Source organism: Triticum aestivum, chromosome 2B (assembly GCF_018294505.1).
Source record: "Triticum aestivum cultivar Chinese Spring chromosome 2B, IWGSC CS RefSeq v2.1, whole genome shotgun sequence".
NCBI classification, from domain to species: Eukaryota; Viridiplantae; Streptophyta; class Magnoliopsida; order Poales; family Poaceae; genus Triticum; species Triticum aestivum.
In genome coordinates this window covers 303,693,210-303,700,694 of record NC_057798.1, presented here as the reverse complement: position 1 = coordinate 303,700,694, position 7,485 = coordinate 303,693,210, and positions in this window count along the sequence as shown.

Here is a 7,485-nt window from a genome sequence, read left to right as displayed (position 1 = left end):
CTGACTTAGTTCATGTTAAGGGATATCTTGTGTGTGTGTGTGTATGTGTTGAAGGTAGATGATATCTTCCTTGAGTGAACCTCGTGGTAAATTATTGGATCTATTGTCTTGCCAAAACTTTGATTTGAGTATGGGTTATCCTCAAATCAAATCAGAACCAACAATGTTCGTAATGTTGTCTTACTCGTGGTTGATCCCTCGAGCATACACCGTTACATCTTTGGGTCTGACCAATGCTATCACCGTGTTCACTTAACTATGGAATTCCTTTTAAAAGGAAACCCGGATGAATTGTTGTTGAGCCCATTGACAACATCCTTATCTCCTCCATGATTTTGTTGAACATTAAGCTAGTGTTGGAAACTTTTGAAAGCATTTCTTCATGCTAGTTCATGAAGCATATGTTCGGATGTAAGAAGTGACTTCCTCCAGTTCATGTGCATTTGATGCAAGTTGCTGCCGTGGATTCGAGAAAGTCAATGTTGTTTCCTTTGGAATCATCCCAAATCAGTCATGCATACGTGCGAAGTATTTTGTGGTTCGGAGACTTGCAACCTCCATTCTATGTGTCCCTAGCACACCAAGCCACTGATTGATTTGTTCAAGGTTAATAAGTTCTAAGTGCTAGTCCTGAAGGTACCAGACGGATTTGTACAAAACTTTGATATCCTCGATGATGGTTCCCCCTCTTGAACTCGGTAGTATTTTATTATAAGACTACTTTGTGGTCATGCTTGTCTTGGACAACATGTTCACATGTTTGTAGCAGAACCGGCTCGTATTTTGGAGCGTACTACCGTAGTCCGTTCCCCGAGAATCTCGCAACGTCATCTCGTCGATTTGTGTTGCAAACTTTTGTTTTTCTTCTTAGACTCGATGAGTCTGGAATATCCTGACACCAACCAGATCTGAATCTCAGGCAGATATGATGGTTGGAACGTTTTCCCAATAACTATAATATTGGTCTCTTTGTACCCCGGTAGAGTGGATGTCGTGGCCAACACATCTAGCCGGAAGACCCATTATTGTAGGCTCTTGATTGAGAAAGTTGGGTACCTCCCCATAAGGATTTCGTAGGATCTACTCCCTAGTTGTTCCTTATGGATTTTTGTGCCCCCGAAGTCCGACCCTTTTACTTGATGGTCTGGTTACCAAACCATTTCAATAAATGGATTACGCTAGCACATTAAGGAGAGCATTAGAAGCGGAGTGCTAAATGTCTCTCGGTCGATCATCCAGATTTTATTTCCTTGGCCTCGCTAAGGTGAAATCTGAGAAAGTGTTATCTTCCCTTGCATCTGCATCGTCCGTCAGTATTCATCGTGGTAGTACGTTGTGTTGCCAGGATCCTTGACACGGATGTTGGTAAAACCTGATGAATATGGAAATGCTCAAGTTCTTGAGAGCACGCACAAGCGCTAGGTGTTATCATCGGCACTAATTGGGATTGCTCTCAGTTTCCTCGGCAATGCTATGACCTTTCAAACAGTGAATTCACTCTCTATTGTTGGGTTCTTCCCCAGTTACCAGAATCATTCCCAGCATTTGCATTTTGTTCCCAGCTTGCACCGCCAATGTGCCATTCTACCATGGGTCTCTTCCATTTCCGGTGGTAAGCAAATTCATCCATTACGTTGTCTTCAACAAGGTAATCCACATCATCCAAGTCCGAGTATGCCATTCTACCGACCCCCTCCAAACGATCGCTCGAGAATTGCCCTAGGCTGATATAGAGAGTCTCAATGATCTCTATATCAAAGGTAATTCTTTTTGCCACTTAAGGGGATATATCTACGAGTCACCATCCCTCAGGTGTCTCGATATGGTATCATGGCAACCCAACTCCTCGCTGCGTTGACAACCGATTACCACCTTCTTAAGCGTGAAATTGTTGTCTACCTAGTGAACCTTCGTCATCTGCTTCACTCCATTCCTATGGATGTGTGCTTCGTCTCTCAGCTCGAGAGATGTTGCTATGTCTCATTCCGTGGGTTAATCCTGAGTTGTTCGACCTTCGAGAAGAACAATTCTTTTAGGGTCTTTCCTTTCCTCTCGTTGTCATGTTAGTTGGAGTTCTCAGAGCAAGACTTCGAGACAATGATGGTGAACGAATCAACGTTCATTTGAAGTGCAACCTGGATCGTGAAGATTGTGCTAGTTTGCGTTCCCCCTTCACCTTACCCTACGCTTGAATCTCGGGACGAGATTTTTGTTTAGTGGGGGTGAGTTGTCACATCCCTAGTTCTGGCCTGACCTATGCTTGCTTCCATGTGTGCATCATGTTTAAATTCAAATGAAATTTGAATTGAGGAATTTTCAAAAGCCTCAGGAAACCTCTAAAAATAACCAACATTTAAATCTTCTCAAATGAGTCCAAGAAAATGTTCCTGTTATTCCATGGAAATATTGGTAAGAGGTAAAATTTAAACCAATATTTTTGGAGTCACAGAGATATTTATTTTGGCCATTTGAATTAATCCAATAACTATTTGCTTTGGATTTATATTTAATATATATTAAATATGACTCCAATAATTCTGGAAGTTTGTGAGTGGCTTTGTATATATTTTAGCAAGCCACATAAAAACCTACAGAATTTATTAAAATGATTTAGTTGCTAAACTAAATCAAAACAGAGGAAGAAAAAAATAGAAAACAATAAGTAAAAGGAAAGAGCAGAAGAACTACCTGGCGCTCACCTCTCAGCCCACCTGGCCCAACTCCAGCTGGCGGCCCAGCCCGCCACCGCTACCCCCCTGTCGCCTTCCTCCTCTGCCAGGAGGACGCGCGTGCGGCCGACGCGCGCACGCACGCGCCCCGGCCACCTCCTCCCTCCTAGCCTGCCTGGCTCCCCCTCGTCGCGCCTAGACGACGCCAGCGCGACGCCTGGACGCCCTGGACCTTCCTCTCTCTCCCCCGAACGCTCTCCCCCTCCTCTGTTCTTTCCGCCCGAGCGCCTCCGTCGCCACCGACGCCGTTCGCCGCGGCCACAGCCACCGCCTCGCCTCCCCGACGCCTCCCAAAGCTCCGCCTCGACCTACTCTTCCTCCCCACCGCTCCAAGCAACACCAGGAGCCCTGCAGTGACGCCATCGCCGCCGTCTTCACCGACGGGCACCGAAGATCGCCGGCCCGATTCTCCGTCTCCAGGTCGCCCCCGAGCCCACTGAGACGCGCTCTGCAACCACAGTGAGCTCATGGACCGACTCCCCCTCCTCTCCTGCTCGCGTTCTTGCTCTAGCTCCGTTCCCCACCTCCGCCGAAGCTCGCCGCCGCCACGGCCGACGAGCTCCATGCTCCTGAGCTCGTCCGCTCGCCCGAGCATCACCAGCGTGCTCGCCGCGCTCCTGTGAACCTGCAGCACCCACGGGTTCGCCCTGTTGTGCACCGTAGCGCCGTTTCCGCCAACGCCCGAGGTCCGGCAGCCGCTGAGCTCGACGCCGGCGAGGATTACGGCCACCCCAGCTCGCCCCGGTTGCACCGTTGGATGCGCGGGATCGCCAGCTTTCCGTAGAGCCCAACGGCGCCTCGAATGGTTCCCTGTATCGCAATCCCGAGCCGCCCCGCCGTTTCTGTCGTCGCCGGCGACAAGTCGCCGGCAGGTTTGACCTGATCGGCCCGGGGTTTGACCTCCCCTGACGTGTGGGCCCAGGCGCCTGCTTAATTAGTGTTAGGTCAGTTAGTGTTAATTAACTTAGCTAATTAGATGAGCCACTAACATGCGGGCCCCGCCCGGCTAACCAAGTTAGTTAGGGTTAATTTTAATTAGGTTAGTTAGTCCAGACACTGACACGCAGGGCCCACAGGTCAGTTTGACCTGGACGGCGCCCGTTGACCTGCTGACGTCACTATGAGGTCATGCTGACGCAATAATTCCTTTCTGGAATTTAAATAAATCTTAAATGATTTAATAATTCCAGAAAATGTTCAAAACTTCAAAAATTCATAGTAATTCAACCGTAACCCCAAATGAAACAAATTATATATGAAAAATTATCAGAAAAATTCAAGGAACCCATCTGTACCATTTTCATGCATGTTTGAACAATGTTTGTCCTCTGTTTTGGACAAAACAAATAAAGGGCATTTAAATAACCATATATGGAGTTGGAATTTGAATCATGTATTCAAACCAGCTTCATTTAAATCATAGCTAGGTGCATTAGCCCAAAACACATTCATATTGCCATGTCATAGCATGCATCATATTGTACATTGCATTGATCGTGTTTCTTCTGTGTTTGCCGGTGTTGTTCCCCCTCGGTAGACGTTGTACCGACGATGTGATCGTTGACACCGATGAAGAACTATAATATCTTCAGAAGTGCCAGGCAAGCAAACCCCCCCCCCTTGTTCATTCCGATACAATCCTACTCTCTCGCCCTGCTCTCTTTTACTGCATTAGGACAACAACGAGTCATTTGTTACTTGCTGCGGTAGCTGAACCCCTTTATCCTCTGCATGACCTGTCATTGCCACAGTAAATAGAGGAAACCCACTAGTATGAGTAGGAGTTGCTTGAGCCCTGTTGTGCCTACTCATTCATGTTTGTTTGTCATGCCTGCTACTGCTTAGAGTTGAGTCAGGTCTGATTCATCGGGGATGAATCAGAGGTGTGTGAACATGTCCTACTGTGTGTGAGCTAAGTGGTGAACACGATTTGGTAAAGGTATCGGTGAGAGGCCATGTAGGAGTACATGGTGGGTTGTCTCATTGCAGCCGTCCTCAGGAACTGAGTTCTGTGTTTGTGATCCATGATTCAGCTACTACCACGCATTGGGCCCGAAACCAATGGACCCTCTCGGCTTCTTATTCACCCTAGTTCTCTGTCCAGGAGTTGCAAGTAGTTTCTGGTGTTTGTAGCCTACTGGAGGCCGTGGACAGCGCTGACCGTAGGGTGGGCTGTGATGCGGTAGGTACGTGGCACGGTGTACCGGATACCCGTTAGGTATCTCGGGAACCCTGCACACATCGTTTGGGGCTGTGAGCGAAACTCCGGCCGGATCTCCTCATGGATGGAACCCGAATAGGCGATAAACCTGGACTAGAGACTTGAGTGTTTAGGTAGGCCGTGGCCGACACCCACGTTGGGCTTCCGCTTGAAGGTTGCCGAGTACATGTCGTGTAAACGGCGGTAAGTGGTGAGAGCGTGTGTGAAGAAGTACACCCCTGCAGGGTTAACATCATCTATTCGAATAGCCGTGTCCGCGGAAAAGGACTTCTGGGTTGCTTATATCAGTTCATAGACAAGTGAAAGTGGATACTCTAAAATACGCAAGATAAGCGTGAGTGCTATGGATGGCGTTCTCGTAGGGAGACGGGAGCGGTTCCATAGTGGTGTATTGGTTGGTGAATATGTGGACTCGTGTGTGCCACCTCAAAAGAGTTGCTTGCAGTCGTAGTTTAGGATAGCCACCGAGTCAAAGCTGGCTTGCTGCAGTTAAACCCCACCATCCCCTTTGTTGATAATGATGCATATGTAGATAGTTCTGATGTAAGCCTTGCTGGGTACATTTGTACTCACGTTTGCCTATTTTATGTTTTTGCAGAGAGACTTCGGTCTCGCTAGTAGTTCCATGTGGACTTCGACGTTTAGCTTGATACCTCAGCTACGATCTTGTGCCCTTGGCAGAATCTGGTAGATAGTCAGGCTTCTCAGCCTCTTTCATTTATAGTTGTCTGTACTCAGACATGATAGCTTCCGTTTGTGTTTTGACTTGTATGCTCTGAATGTTGGGTCATGAGACCTATGTTTGTAATATCTCGCTCCCCGGAGCCTGTTGAATAAAATACTTGAGTCGTAGAGTCATGTTGTGATGCCATGTTGTATTTGCACATATCGAGCATATTGTGTGTATGATATTGAAATGCTTGGTATGTGTGGGATTTGACTATCTAGTTGTTTATCTTTAGTAGCCTCTCTTACCGGGAAATGTCTCCTAGTGCTTCCACTGAGCCATGGTAGCTTGCTACTACTCCGGAACACTTAGGCTGGCCGGAATGTGTCCTTCTTCGTTCCTGTGTCTGTCCCTTCGGGGAAATGTCACGCGATGAATACCGGAGTCCTGTTAGCCCGCTACAGCCTGGTTCACCGGAGTCCTGCTAGCCCAGTGCTACAGCCTGGATTCACTCGCTAATGACCGACACGTTCGATGCTGGGTCATGGATGCCTGTCCCTGTAAGTTTGTGCCACTTTGGGTTTACGACTAGCCATGTCAGCCCGGGCTCCTTATCATATGGATGCTAGCGACACTATCATATACATGTGCCAAAAGGCGCAAACGGTCCCGGAAAAAGGTAAGGCGACACCCGTGGGAATACCGTGCGTGAGGCCGCAAAGTGATATGAGGTGTTACATGCTAGATCGATGTGGCATTGAGTCGGGGTCCTGACACTAGATGGATTATTTATTCCTAAACAGAAGCAAAAAACAAAAAACTAAAAATAAAAATAAAATTGGTTTGCCTCCCAACAAGCGCTATCATTTAACGCCCCTAGCTAGGCATAAAAGCAAGGATAGATCTTGGTATTGCCATCTTTGGTAGGCAATCCATAAGTGGCTCTCATGATAGATTCATATGGTAATTTTATTTTCTTTCTAGGGAAGTGTTTCATGCCCTTCTTTAAGGGAAATTGGAATCTAATATTCCCTTCCTTCATATCAATAATTGCACCAATCGTTCCAAGGAAAGGTCTACCAAGAATAATAGGACATGAAGGATTGCATTCAATATCAAGAACGATAAAATCTACGGGAACATAATTCATATTTGCAACAATAAGAACATCATTAATTCTTCCCATAGGTTTTTTAATAGTGGAATCCGCAAGATGCAAGTTTAGAGAGCAATCATCAAAGTCACGGAAATCTAGCAAATCGCACAAGGCTTTGGGGATAGTAGAGACACTAGCACCCAAATCACACAAAGCATGAAACTCATAATTTTTAATTTTAATTTTGATAGTAGGTTCCCACTCATCATGCAGTTTTCTAGGGATAGAAACTTTCAACTCAAGCTTTTCTTCATAAGATTGCATCAAGGCATCGACAATGTGTTCGGTAAAGGCCTTATTTTGACTATAAGCATGAGGAGAATTTAACACGGATTGCAACAAGGAAATACAATCAATTAAAGAGAAATTTTCATAATTAAATTCCTGGAGATCCAAAATAGTGGGTTTAGCAATATCTCGATTTTTATTTCTTTCAATCCCACTTTTATCAATTTCATCATCAAGATCTAAAAACTCAGAATTCTTAGAACGCCTTCTAGGTAAAGGAAGATCATATTCAGTTTCATCAAGATTCATATTGCAAAACAAAGATTTGATAGGGGACACATTAATAACTTTTAGATCTTCATCTTGATTTTCATAGGAATTCAGTTTAGCGGCCATCTTATTAACTAAGGTAGCTTGCATATCTGAAATTTCAGCAGTCATTTTTTCAAGACGAGAAATTTGGGCTCTTATACCATCAAATTCT